The sequence below is a fragment of the Alnus glutinosa genome, chromosome 3, assembly GCF_958979055.1.
Source record: "Alnus glutinosa chromosome 3, dhAlnGlut1.1, whole genome shotgun sequence".
Taxonomy (NCBI): domain Eukaryota; kingdom Viridiplantae; phylum Streptophyta; class Magnoliopsida; order Fagales; family Betulaceae; genus Alnus; species Alnus glutinosa.
The window spans coordinates 12,189,553-12,205,739 of NC_084888.1; positions in this window are offsets into that span (position 1 = coordinate 12,189,553).

Below are 16,187 nucleotides of genomic sequence, written 5' to 3' on the forward strand. Positions count from 1 at the left end.
GAACATAAGTTTTGAAAATTTAACTGAGCTCGAGTTGAGTCCGAACATGCAAAGCTCAGCTCAGCTCTATTTATATACATCCATATATGTGCCATAATTATGATTATAATGCACACAAAGTATCTCAATGTTGATATGTGCTTTAATTATGATTACATTGCACATGAAGTACCTTAATGTTTGGTATGTACCATGTTTATAACGATAATGCACGTGAAGTGCACTTATCCATGAAATGAGAAAACGCACAAGTAAAATATGGTGAAAGAAATTACATGAACTCTATGATATTGTAAAAGTATCATGTGACCCAATTAGAGATGCCTATGAGCGGTTCAATGGCACATGATACGAATGTGACTTTTAGGTGGTACTATTACGAGTGTAAACGTGCTGAGCTACTCATGAGCTTACTCAAGATCAACTTATGCTTGAATCGATTATTAAATGAGCTACTCGTGAACATGAAATTAGGTTCAATTATTAAACGATATAAGCTCGTATAAATTCGGCTCGACTATATTAATGCTTGTGAACCCGCTCATATAAGGATCGACTCGTGTGTGTGTGTGTGTGTGTGTGTGTCTATATATATATATATATATATATATATATATATATATATATAATTTGTTAATATATATAACTTATTTTGATAATATAGTATATTGATAAACAATATACTATATGTAAGTATAAATTAAGTAACAATTAATAATGATCATTAGTCAGTATATATTAATTAGTTATATGTATATAAAATAGTAAAAGTGAGTAATTTAATACTTAATTGTTAGTCATATGATATAATGATAATCTAGATACTTAATCATATTATCATTATTCACTTTGTTATGTGTTATAAATATTATCATCAGGTATTTAGTAATCATTACATCACGTGATCCAATATCTAAGATCATAGGGATTGTTAGATCATGTTAATATGTTATCATTTGATAATCCTTAGATCGTATAATCATATGATATTATTAGTAGATAGTTATGAATTATGATAATTATGATTTATGACTCATAATGATCATACTTATCATAGATGATCTCATAAATCAAGTGGTATGATATGATCATATATATAAGTTATAAGTATAAATTATAGCTACATAATGTCATATAAGTAAACAAATTTATACTAATATAATGGTTAAGTTTTTAGATACTTAGATACATTCATACACTGATTAAGTATGATTTAAGATTTTAAATATTTAATAATTATTAGTAACATTTAGATACGATGACTAGGTATGTAGATTACATACGTAAATATGAATTCTCATTAATTATATGATATAATGACAATGTGATTCATATAATTTCAAATTATTTGATTAAATTTGGAATCACCAATGATTAATTATAATCACAAATTAAGTATTATCAATAGAATTTAGATTACATGATCATATGATCTAATATTGTGCCATATAATCATTAGATCATATAATCTAAGTAATATTAATTATTAAACAAAAAATATATATTATCATTAGATACATATGGCCATATGCTTATATAATAACTATCATTGCTAATGTTATTAGCTTAATATATGTTAGTTAATATTTTTATTGACTATTGTTATAATTTTCTACCATTAGATGCTTAGGAATCATTAGGTAAAAAATTATTTATATACTTACATACTTATGTAATCCAATGATAATACTTAAATCATATGATACTATACGATCATTAAATCTGTATTAAGTATGTAAGTATATAAACTAAAAAAAAAAAAAAAGGTATGTAAGAATATAGATTAATTAGGTATCTATATTATAAATTGTTGTATCTTAATTCATAAATATATAATTAGAAAATAAACTATAAGTTTGAGTTCACATTATTATTATAAGTGTGTGCTTACATAATTACAAATTAAACTATGAATATTAAACAATTAAGCTACAAGTATAATTGCATAATCATATTTATATTTATAGCTTAATTAATAGTTCACACTTCACATGACATAAGCAAACAATTTTGATTAAATAGTTATTGCTTAATTCATAATTTATAGCTTAAGAATGCATTAGAAATTGCGATTTCATAGACAAAAAGTGTGATTTTAAACTAAATCTTAGAAAATGAATGGTTTAGGAATTGTGTTTTTAACCATTTGAGATTTGAAAATATAGAAAAATGTATTTTCAAATCGCAGAAAGTGGATTTTTTTTTTTAAAAAAAAAAAAAAACTCATAATTTTAAAGCCTAATTTGTGATTTTAAAGGCTAAACTACGATTTTGTCAAACACTTAACTTGATTTTTAAAAATCACATTTCAAAATCGCACATTTTAAATCATAATTTTGAAATCGCATTTTTAAAATTGTAAGCCCAAATGGATCCTAAGTATATTAGTATATCCCTTAAGAATAATATATAACCAAATTAATACTATTATTATTTTTTAAGCTTGGTGGATTTAAAAAATAATATAAACGGTTCGTGATTAAATGTACATTTCGTTTCAAAACCGTTTGATTTGTTTGGCTAAATCTCAGGATATGATGTTTCTTCTCTGACTTGAAATGTCATTTACTGCGCATGAGACACATGGACCGAGGTGATAATTGTTATGCTAGCATTTCACATAAATCAAAATTACTTTTTAGGACTAATCTGGACCGTTTGATTATTTTTGATATGATCTTAGTGGTACGTGTGAGACTTGTTGGTTACAGTTGTAACACACATCTAAACAGGAATTGTTATTAGCATTGTGCAAATCGGCCGTCACCGTGCCGATACCGAGCCGCCACCGACATCCGGCGGCCGGTAGGCGGTACATATTTCGCCTATCAACGTCGGCTCGATCGGTAGGCGAAACAATTTTCTGAGTGTCGGGTTTCGCATCGCGCCGAACCGACATTTTTGTAGTTGAGTTGGCTTGTATTTGGGCATATTTCACACTTGTTGTAGTTGAGTCGACCAGAGTGTTTTTGGAAGCTCTGAATAGAGGTGGTTTATGGACATTTCTGAGAGAAAGAGAGTTGCAGTAGAGTTCAATAAAAAGAGTAAAAAAAACAAAAACAAAAAAAAAAAAGAAAAAGAAAAGAAAAAGAAGAAGAAGACGGAGAAAGTAATGAGTTGGAGAAGATGTTGTGATTATTTGGGGCGCATGACTGATCAATGGGTGGTTGCGTAAATGAGCGGAAGTGATGGGTTGAATCAAAGGGTTGAAATTTAGCACGGAAATGATGATTAGATGATAAGAGATTTCTTTCAAAAAAAAAAATGATAAGGGATTTAAATTTTTTTTTCTCCTCTACACGTATGTAGTTGAAATCGGCTCCACTTGCGATCCTAGCCGTTTATGATAATCACTAATTTGATGATTCCATTTAAGTCGTTGGATACCATTTAAAAGAGTGTGCGCATGAAAAGTTGAAACATCATATAATATCTAGTGGTCCATATTTCAAAAACATACGGCTGGGATTGAAGAAAAAAATTGATCGGACGGTATGGATTAAAGCTTGGTAACTGGTAAGGCGTGGTATCAATGCTCAGAAAAGAAATGATGGGCTGTCAGGAGAAGGGAGTTGTAAATGCATTGTGATTTGTGAAGTGTCTTTGCTATTCATTATGACTGATTGAGCAGTAGTACATACAAGTTTCATCATTATTTTCTTTTTATTATTATTCTTTCATCGAATAAGCACTATTCGCTCAAGATCGGCTCGTTTACACCCCTAGGTACTATAATGTGGCACAAGGATAGCGCACCACACCAGACCGAATGACAGTTTCATGAATGTGTGGGCTATTAGTTGGGTGGCTTTCTCTCAAGTGTATGCCCATTGTCTTTTGCTTGGACATGGTCCATTGATCAGGGAAGATCCACCCCACTGGCTGCTCTCCTGTGGCCATAGAATTTAGCTCATGATGGTTCTCCGGGACATGCCAATCTGCGCTGCTCATGGTTTAAGACATGCGGAAATGGTCTAAGGGGTAGTTAAGTCACAGTGGGAGATATACCCATAAGAAATGAAAGGAAATTCCATACGAGTTAAAATCCAAACTTTTTATGTGATTATGCAACATAGATTCATCTCATGCACGATTACCATTATTGTTGCAATTATTTATGTCACCATCTATTATTGATTATGGCATTGAATTTTCTTAGCATGTGTTCCATATATTGAATTTCATTCTTTATATGATGTGCTTACTTGTTGATATGTGAAACTCACTTACGTTGTATTTACTCATTTTGGGTGGATTAGCACAGTCTCTTTTTTATTTTGGTTCCATAATAAGCTGGACCTATTGTGTAAGCACTTGAGGAAGCCATGTACCCTCACCCTATAAATGAATGGAGTTGGCCCATTAGACTTCATTAGGTCATCTGAAAATTAGGGTTGAGAGACTAGACTACTCCACAGACACTACAAACAGGACAACGGCTAGAAAATCAGAGATAAGAAGCTCATCATCAAACAATGAAGGTACGCTTTTATTTTTGTTCATTCACATGCTATGAAGTGAGACAGATTAATATGGATTATTTCTAACAATTGGTATTAGAGCAAATCTGTACTTTTTCATGGCTATTTTAAGTTGCATTTCTTCTTCATCGTTTGGAGATAATTTTTTTTGAGTAAAATTTTGTACTACTGTGTATTTTTTTTATACATTTGCACCTTCTTCTTTTTTAATATTGATTTGTGCGTCATCGCCGTAGTGTGTCAGTGAACTTTTTTTTGCTTTGCGTTTTTTTATTTTATTTTATTTGTCCTAAAGAGACGGAATCTATATATGTGTATCGGTATATGCTTTTCTTTGGTCAATGAGGATTATGATTGAAGGTTTTGTTTTTCTTCCTTTTCAAAATTTGGGCTTAATGAAAGAATACTAATGAAATAAGTTTTTTGTCCATGTCTGTGTTTTTCTTCCTTGGGGTTAATTTGGATAATTGCTGCAATATGGAATAAAGCTTTTTTTTTTTTTTTTTTTGGTCTTTTGACTTGAAGTCAATACTGACTGTTGAATGAGTGCAGGTTTTTTTGTTTTTCCCTTTCTTCTTTTTCAAATTTGGCCTTGCTCAAGTGGTGATAAAGGAAACATAAAAGGAAGATATAATATTTTCTTTTTATGACTTGAAGTCAAGTACATACACTTATTAAAGTTACAGTACTATTTTGTTCTATGGCCTATGGGATATGCATGCATGAGTATGACAGAGACTTGTTTTATGGACACTCTGTTTTATATATATATATATATATATATATATATATATATATATATATATATATATATATATATATATATATATATATATATATATATATATATTTATATATTTATTTGTTTTGTTGGCAAAACTCTTAAATCCCTTACTACAATGAAGCAATATTGTACATCAAAACATGATTTGGATTGGTTATGTACCCGCCTATCATGGGACTAATCATGACAAATAATTGGGGTTCTTTATTTTATTGAAATTTTAGTGCAATATGGATAATGCTTGTGTATAAGGCCAATGGTTTGCATTGATTATGTACTCATCTATCGCAAGACTAATTATGATAAATCGTTGAGCTGTTTCATTGATTATGAACTCACCTATAGTGGGACTAATCATGATAAATTAAGGTGATTATTTTGTGAATTGCAATTCTACTAAGGTCCATACGGATAACTGATTTGCCTTATCGGTAAATCATTATTTTGGTAGGATGCTTAGAACGGTAAAGAAATTATTAAATACTCTGTACTTAATGACTAAGTCTTATCCTCTCGATAGTGGGTCATCTTAAGTTGTTGTATTTAATTATTTTGCTTTATCATGTGTATGAGTTCATTGTGTTTGGAACTCTAGAATAAAATTTGAGATAAACAATTTGTGTAAGAGTCTATTGTGCATGTGACTCTAGCATAAAAAATATGATGACTATATTTGTTTTTTACATGCATAATAAAGTCTTGTTGTGATATTTTCAATTTTGGAAAATCAAAGTTTGTCCCTCCCATTATCTGCCATCAAAACTCTGACGGGGACTAATTATGATGATTGGTATGTGTCTCTCACTATCAATTTAGCTATCATGAATCTTGATTTTGCTTTAAGAGTTGAGACACCTGTTGAACTTACTGAGAAGAGTTTTTTTTTTTTTTTTTTTGATGTTGTTGGGGATAAGTTCACTAAGATCGACAAAGCAGAGAAGGGAACTTTCATGAAGTTGCTTACCACCACCACTTATGATGGTGTTAATGGAGTTCGTAAGCATATTATGAAGCTCACTCATTTCTTCAACAAGCTGAGGCAAATGAAGGTTGAGTTAGCAGATAGTTTTATTGTGTGGCAAGTGCTTGAGTCCTTACCATCTCAATTTGATGCCCTCAAGACCACTTACAATGCTTAGAGAGATGAATGGAGCTTGAGTGAAATGACTACTATAGTCACTCAAGGATAAGAGGTGATGAAAAATGGAAAGTCTCATGCTGTTTTATGATGACAAAAAATAGTGGACACACTACTAAAAACCAGCCCATCTTTGTCCTTTCTTTTCACTGCATTTTGGCTAAAGGACGTGATGTGAGCTTGATAACTACTATTTTTAAGAAATGACACCAATTTTACTACTCTTTGAAATAAAGGACGTTTAGTAAAATTTTAACTCGTCGTTTTTTCACATAAGACACAATCTATTATCACATTATGTCTGATTAAAAATAAAGGACCCAAAAATTACTGATGGAAAGGCAGATGTCGTCCTTTTTTTACTAAACGACGCACATTTTCTCAGGTCAAATTTCGTCTTTTTTGGAATTTGACTGCACTTCTCGTCTTTTTTGGCATTTTACTACACTTCCCTGTAATTAGGTTCCAATATACTCCCCAACCTTTAATGCGCTATATTTTGTTTCCTTATACATTTATTACTACAATTCCCCATATCGTCAGATTCCTTTAATTGTGTTTATCTTTAGTTTTTAAATAGTTTTTTTAAAAAAAAAATTTTTATATTTATTTTTTAACTATTTTACCCTTCCCAATACCATAAATTACGCACTACTTATCTCTCCTTACATCCCAGCCATTCACTCTTCATCTCCACCATTCAAATTCCTTAAGCCTAAAAAGTCATTTTACTGTTCTTCTTAGCCGCTACCCTCTCTCTCTATCTCTCTCTCTCTCTTATCAGCCAACCCATGCCATCTTCTTCCTCTTTTCAATCAACCCACGCAAGAGAGAGTGTGAGAAGAATGGAGGCGCGTTCAGCTAGGAGAAAACAAAATGGAGGGGGAAATCTCCATAGAGGCTCACATAAATGCATATGCTATATAGGCACTAAAACTAACGTCCCTGCAGACTACTCACTAGACTTAGTAATGCAAAAGGGACGTGATGACTTTGAGTCCTTTCTCAAAGGACTTGAAGACTACTCACTAGACTCATTACCTTGGACAATAAATGACGTGGGTTGCCTAAAGTAAAAGTCGTGGGTTGAAGACGTGCTACACGCAAAGGACGTGGGTTGAAGCCGTGATCAAAGTGAAGGATGCACGACTTGAAGACGTTTTGATATATGGCTCTAGGCATCCCCACGTTGATATATGACACTAGGTATCTCCATGTTGCCATTTGCTTGTATTTCGTAGAAACAGGCGGGTGAATTTTTCACTTCCCACTCGATCTCTTACTCTTTGCCTAGCCTCCATCAGTAATAACGATATCAAAACATAGCAACCAACCATCAACTATTTCTCTCCATCACTGATATGTCTAAACGTCGTCGCCTTAGAACACTGCTAATACAATACTGTGAGTTTCTCCTCTAGCTCTCTCTCATATTCCATCCCTTCATTTCTCTTTATTACAAATGCTAGTGAGATATTTGGGGAAAATGATGCTGGAAAACTATTAGATTTTGGTTTAGGTGTAATTAGTGTATTTGGGTTATAATTGTTAACCGGTAGAACATATTCCATCCTTGCATTTCTCTTGATTACAAATGCTAGTAAGGTATTTGGGGAAAATGGTGCTGGATAACTATTAGATTCTCGTTTAGGTGTAATTAGTGTCTTTGGGTTATAATTGTTAACCGGTAGAACATATTTCATCCTTGCATTTCTCTTGATTACAAATGCTAGTAAGGTATTTGGAGAAAATGGTGCTGGATAACTATTAGATTCTGGTTTAGGTGTGATTAATGTATTTGGGTTATAATTGTTAACCAGTAGAACATACTATAATTTGGTAGGGTTTAGGTATAATTATATAAAAGATTAAAAACAGTCCCATTAGCACTCCTTTTTCAGTTTTCAAGTTATAGATATGTGCGGTTGAAGTTCACTAATACATGTTTGCTTATTTATTAACTAACATATAGTTTTCTCTTAAATGTATCATAACGGGATGAATTTTGTTTTAAATGTAGTTATCTGAGTATTGGGAGATGCTGAAATGCTGCCGACCGTTCGTCTTAGACAGAATATGAAAGTTGTATGCTATTTACGTTGAATTATGGACCAAGTTTTTTTTTTTTTTTTTTTGGTAGGAGAGGCTAAATGAACTCCATTATTTCTATATTTTGAATTTCGTTACAAGCATAACTATTTTGGTTGATCAATTATAATTGACTAGTTATTGTAATTGATGTCTATGTATATGGAGATGTCCTGATTATGGTTTGTGCATGGTTATAATTTTTGGGAGAACAATTATATATATGTCCTTATATATATATATATATATATATATATATATATATATATATATATATATATATATATATATATTCAGGTTCACAGATTTGGGCATATTGATAAATTGATTCTAAATTTTGATTTTTGAAATGAAATATAAAGAATAACATGAAAAAATAAAGTCATTTACGAACCCAAAGAGAACAGTTTTATTCCCAGATGAAATGTTTTATTTAAGCTACCTTTGTAGTGTCAAATATTGTGAACAAATCACGTCCTTGGAAAAATGACGTGATTTTGTTCAAGTCGTATAGTATAGCAAAGGATGCAGGCATGAGACATGATCAAAGGACTTTTAGAATGACGTGAAGGACGCAAGCCTAGGATATCGTAGACCCTTTGAAAAAGAAGTGGGTTGCCCACGTTTTAAGCCCAGCAGGCGCTATATTCACATCCCTGCAAAAGGAAACTTAAATTCATGTCTTTTTTCAAAGGACTTGAAGACCATCCACGACCTTATTGGTGGAATGACGTGGGTTGCCCACGTTTTAACTAAAAGGCATGCTAAATTTTTCCTTGACTAAAAATTTACTACATTTTGTAAATGACTACATAAAAAGGACACCCACCTCTTTTAGGTCCTATTTATTTGTTTGTAGTCTTTTTGAAAATGGCATAAATGCTGTAATTTCTTGTAGTGACATTTTAAGAGAAAATTTTATAAGGGGAGCAACAGTGACAACGAGACATATAAAATAAGGAAATTTAGAAAGTTTTCTCAACAAACTGGCGTAGATATCTATTTGGAGCCTAAGATAAAAGAATTCAAAGGAAAATGTAAATTTTTTGTCATGTGTATGGGCACAATAAGGCAAATTGCAAGAAATATACGGCTTGGTTAGAGAAGAAAGGAATTACAAAGCACTAGAAAACCAAGTAATGGGGAGTTGAAGGTAAACATGGGAAACAGTGTGGAGGTTGAAGTTGAATACATTGGCACCGCAAAGCTTGTTTTGGCCTCTGGGCATTTTTTTTAAGAATGTGCCTTATCTCTATTTCTATTTTGGACAAATGTTTATACTTTTTTTGAGATTGAAAATGGAATGGTTATCATTTATAATAATTCCGTTGTGGTTGGTTTTGACACATTGTGTGATGGTTTATACATGATTGACTTTATCTCGTTTCTCTTCTAGTGCTTTCTTTGTGAATGTTGTGGTTGTTTCCAAATGTAGTAGGAACATTGAGACTTCCTCTATGTTGTGACATAGACATTTGGACCATATTTCTAGGCCAAGAATTGAAAGGTTGATTAAAGATGATATTCTTGTTAACCTAGACTTTTTTAGTTGATTGTATTAAAGGGAAGATTGCTTCTAAATCTAAAAGACAAAAGGATGGGAGAAGTGAGAATGTCATAGAACTGATACACACTGATATATGTGGACCCATTATTCCTGTTGTTTTGGGAAACTATAGGTACTTCATCACATTTATTGATGATTATTCACGTTATGGTCATTTTGAGGTTATTCGTGAAAAGTCATAATCTTTAAAAGCCTTTAAAGTTTTAAGGCTACTGTTGAACTTCAAAGAGATAAAAATGTTAAAACTGTAAAATCAAATAGAACTAGTGAGTATTATAGGAGGTATGATGAAACTGGGCAAAAATCTAAGTGGGAATCTATCAAAAAATGTGTATATGGAGCAACCAAATGGTTTTAAGGTGAATGGTAAGGACATATGGTGTGCAAGCTTAAAAAGTCGATTTATTGGCTTAAACAAGCTTCAAGGTCAGTGGGAGTAGATATATTTTTCTTGTGCTTTATGTGGATGATATATTGCTTGCAGCAAATGATAATGAGCTCATGTTTGAAACTAAGCGTATGTTGTCTTCCCATTTTTGACTTGAAAGACCTTGGTGAGGCCTCTTATGTATTAGGTATACAGATTCTTCGTGATAGAACTAATGGTGTTCTTGAGTTACCTCAGAAAATCTATATTGATCGAGTTTTGAGTAGGTTTCATATGCAGTCCTGCTCTCCTGGAAAGGCACCAATTGTGATAGGTGATGTATTTTCAAAGTCTCAATGTCCCCAGAGTAATAATGAAAGAACTCAGATGCAAGCAATTCCATATGCATTAGTTGTGGACAGTTTAATATATGCTAAAGTGTGTACACAACTTGATATTGCTTATGTTGTATGTGTCCAAGTTTAAGTCACTAGATAGCTGCAAAGAAAGTACTGAGATACTTGAAAGGCACTACGGATTTTATGTTGACATATTGACAATCCAATATTTTTGATGTACTTGGATATTGCGATGCGGATTTTACAGGTTGTTCAGATGATAGTAGATCCACTTCTGGATATTTTTTATGATGGCAAGAGGAGCTGTTTTGTGGAAAAGTGTCAAACGAACGCTTACAGCGTCCTCAACTATAGAGGCAGAGTATATAGCTTGGTAATATCAGGCTATATAGCTGCGGACTTTTATTTCAATGCTAGTTATCTTTATGATGGCAAGAGGAGCTGTTTTGTGGAAAAGTGTCAAACGGACGCTTATAGCTTCCTCAACTATAGAGGCAGAGTATATAACTTCGTAATATCAAGCTATATAGCTGCGGACTTTTATCTCAATGCTAGTTATCTTGAATACCATTACGAAGTCGCTAAAAATATTTTGTGATAATTTTGCAGCTGTTTCTTTCTCTCGAAACACTAGAAGCTCTTCGTGATCTGAACATATTGATATAAAATATTTGTTTGTTAAAGAGAAAGTAGCTGTGTCTCACATATGTGTTGTGCATACTGTAACGCCCAGGAAATTCAAGCTCCTAAGAAATCATTGATATTGTTGAGGAAACAATATCCACATGTTTTTATAAGCAAACCTAAAAACCCTTGAGACTTAAGAATTTCATTTAAGCTTTAAACTTTGATTGAACTGAAAATAGGTCAAACGAACTCAGATTTAGTTGATTCGAAAACCGTTGTGCTTACAAAAGAAAGATCTATCACATGGTAAAAGTTAGTAAAAAGTCCACCGGTTGACTTTTTGGTTTATAGTTGACTATTTAGGTGCCAAGTGGCACTTTTGGTTAAACTTTGACCTTCAAATTTAGGCTAGATAAATATGTTTTTATGGCTTTTAATTACTCAATATTGTATATATATAGTTTATACTTGAATCCTGTGAAGTCAGAATTCAATTTGGTAACAGTTGATCTTTTTGACCAAAACCGGTGCCTAATTGATCCGACTGTCGAAATATTAGCAGAAATGATTTGTAATACACTTAGCAGCCATCCCTAGCCACCTTATATTAAAAATATTATCATTCAACAAGTGATGAGATTTTATTTAGCAAGAAACAAAACCAAGTGATAAGGTGGAATGCAAGGTGGAAGGTAAGCATGGAATGGTAGGTGGTAGAAGTTCTCCTTGTCTATCCAATTTCCAGCAGCCCTCTAGCACTCCAAGCACGAATTTCCTTTCATTTCCTTGATGTTCTAAGACTCCTATAAATATGGGACAAGCCTTACCTCCCATTCTACCTTAAGACAAGTGAGAAGTTCATACTTACACAATTTAGTCTTCCTTTGTTCATTACTTGGCTTAGGTGAAGAAACCCTTCTATTTCTCTTTTGATTTTCTGTCCAGCAACCTTAGGGGAGCTAGATATACCTCTTACCTTGCTATTTCTTGGCCTAGATTTATAGAACCAAGATCCAAAACCAAGACAGCACTAGCAACTCCAAAACCGGTTACTAAGGGCTTAAAGGGGGGCTTTTGTTTCAGAATTTGTTTGGTAAGTTTTCTATGTGTTCAAGTATTTCATAAGTGATTTCTAAGATGTATTTTCATGTTAAGATTCATGTTTGAGCATTATGTCAACCGTTTCAGTGCTTGACCATGAATCAAAGAAATGAATCTAGTTGACTTAATAGTGAATATATTCTTGTTAGTACATATATTTACCTATTTATCTTAGCATTTGCATTAAGTAAGGAGGCTCAGCCAACTGCTTACCTAACCCTTGCATCATAATGAATCTTTATAGTATTTACTTTTATGTTCTTATAATATATGTTAAATCCTTCATAATCGTATTTGGTGGTATTGGTCATATAGCCTCGACACCAAATCATGAACCAAGGATTTAAGATTGTTATAAGTAATCATCTCAAATAATGAAGTAATGGATAAAAAGATGAGTGTTTATAAACAATATTTCGTTTGATTGATAATTGATATATATATATATATATATATATATATATACTTATTATATTGATTGATTTATATGCAGAAAAAGGAGCTAAGAAACTATACAAGGAGAGTAAGTATGGATGTACTTACTGAGGAATGATTCTATGTTTCATTAGGACTGTGTGGTGTGCGTTCATTGCATGTGGTTGATCATGCATTGCATGTTGTGTCCAATTAATATAACGGCTGAGGAGATAGCCATCAACAAGCTGATGTAGTAGCAAGGGGAAGGAAGGCTAGTCAGTGGATCCAGGGGGTTCAGAGTGACCCAGGGGTGTCCGAAGGCCTAATATATAACTAATGCTGGGACCATAGGATTCCAGTAAAAACAGGTAAGACTTTAAGTGGGAGGCAACGGACGTAAACGAACAGGGATTTAATGGCCCTGGGTACGAGAGTCTGAAGAAAGATGATCATAAAATACAAACTAAATGGTTACTACGATGCATATTCATACAACCCATATATTTGCATTCTTTATGAACTGTTATTGATCTGATGGTAACTTAGATATGAAAATAGATGACTCACTTGTTTGTCTATGTAAATATGATGACGTCATATTTACATAGTTGCTGATGCAGATTTAGACGAAGAAGGCATGGACTCATATGCCAGTTTTAATGGTTTTTGAAACCATTGCTGTAGTAATATGTGCTAGCTTAGAAATTACTAGGCATATTTATGTGTGTTTTATTTCAAGGCTTGTAATAATTATGACGATGTTTTATTTGGTGTATTCTTATGTTGTATGTTTATGTGCCGTTTGTGGCACTTATCTTTTAATGCACCTAGTGTGCAAATGACGTGTAAAGATAAACCTAAGTAAATTTTTATAAACGTATCGAGGTATTTCAGTCAGCTCTAAATGTGTTATCAATTCCTAAGGCTTTAGAAGAAAGAAAAATATATTCCGCTGCAAGAGTTATCTCTGATGTAGTAATGTCACGTGGAAACCGGAGGTTTCTACTTACGAATTTGCTGGTTCAAATTTGGGGCGTTACACATACTCTCACAGAACATATGTTAGCAGATTCGCTAACTTAGGGGTTGTCTCCTAGAGTGTTTCAAGAGCATGTGACTCATATGGGTTTATTCGAGTCTTATGTTCTATTGAGTGAGTGGGAGTTATGTGCGGTTTTTGTGTATCGTGAGTACTCATTTTGTGTTGTCATGTATTGTTCTGCGTACATTTGTATGAACTATGACATTGGTGTTGTGATACGATACATTGTGTGTGAGTCTCAGTTGGCTTCATATGAATATGTAGTGATCACTGTTGTGCTATTTGTGTTTTACACTTGCATTCTATGTCTTGATCACATGATTGTAAGTGTTTATTGTATGTTATGCATCCTCTCGATATATTATAACTTTTCACTTGCAAACACTTTTGGATCAGACTGTGTTTTGAAATGCTTATTTGCATCTGTTTTGTATTTAAGTGACTTATGCTGTCTAAGTGGGAGATTGTTGTATTTATTCATTTTGGGTGGACTAGCATAGTCTCTTTTTTCTTTTGGGTCCATAATGGGCTGGACCTATTGTGTAAGCATTTGAGGAAGCCATGTACTCTCACCTTATAAATGAATGAAGTTGGCCCATTAGACTTCATTAGGTCATTTAAAAATTAAGGTTGAGAGACTAGACTACTCCATACACATTACAACACAGGATGACGGCTGGAAAATTAAAGATAAGAAACTTATCATCAAACAATGAAGGTACACTTTTATTTTTGTTCATTCACATGCTATGAAGTGAGACAGATTAAGATCAATTAAGATTCCAAGGAAGCTCCCTCTTGACTCTCTCTAAAGAAACCATCCAGTAGAGTTTGCTTGCCAGGGGAGGCTGGCCAGCCTCCCTCCCTCCGGTTCCCTGTGTCCCTTAGTACAAGAGGACTAAGGTGTCTTTTTGTTTTCCTCCCTGAGTTCTCTCAGTGGAGGCTAGTTTTTCTTCCAACCATTAGGGCTGTGGAGCTTTTGTTCTCCCCAGTAGATCCGGTGGTGGCTGACTTTCCCCTAGCCTTTGAGGTTATGGTGGTTTGTATTTGTGTTTGTTTTTTCTTTCTTGCTTTTTGTCACAGGCAGTAAAGCGAAAATCAAGGTTTCCAGCTTGGGGAAGTGGTGGCCGTTCGTGTCATTTAACGGTGGTTTTGGCCAGTTTTTTTAACTGTTTTTTCTTTGATTTTCGGAGCCAGATCTACTCAACCCCGTTGCTTTTTTCAAGACACGCGCCCCTCAGCAGCTTTCTTCATCGTCGTCTGCTCCCGCTGCCTGAAGCACAGGTCATGCCAGTGGTCGGAGTCCGGCGCGTGGCCTGCACGCGCCAGAGAGCCTATTGCTTTCTGACGCGCGTGATGGCCACGCTCCGCCGTATCTGGCGGAGTTTGCCCCTGCCTTTTCTGCTGGCAGCTTTGTTTTTTGGTTTTCTGCTTTATGTTGTGTATTCCATTGTTTTCTCATGTACAGTCTGTCTGTGTATTGCTCAGATTTTATTAGAATTTGTGTTGGTTAGATGCTAGATCAGCCCTCTTTTATTTGAGAGTGAGCGTTAATGTAAGAGAGGCTCACATGTAATTCTAGTAAGGTTTGATGTCTCTGCTAAGGCAACTGTTTTTTAAGTCAGATCCTTCTGGCTTAAAGTTTAAGGGGGTCCTGTCCCTTTATTTTTCAAGATGTACTATTTGCAGTATTTAGGGGTAATTACCTTTTTCCCCTATCAACTACCAGCCATTGTCAACATGTCCCCATGAACTAACACCTCAACCAAAAGAAAACATCCAACTACCAACTTTACACACTTTGCCCCATTCCGTCAGTTTAATTCGTAAAAAGACATAAATGCCCTCAACTTTTTTAAACATATTAATTTTAATATTTTTTTTATTAATTACTGTTGGAGGGTATTTTGGTCTTTAAACCAAAATTGACGCTCAAAAATGGAATATTCCATCCAAGTTAACGGAATTCCTTGATGGAAGGGGGCAAAGTGTGTAAAGTTGGTAGTTGGATGCTTTTTTTTTGGTCGAGGTGTCAGTTCATGGGGGCATGTTGACAATGGCTGGTAGTTGATGGGGGAAAAGGTAATTACCCCTAGTATTTATAATAGCACATGCTATTTGTTCGGAAAAAAAAAAGAAAAAAAAAGAAAAAAAAGTGAGACAGATTAATATGGATTATTGCTAACAACTTATTTCACTTGTAAATGAGAAATTGC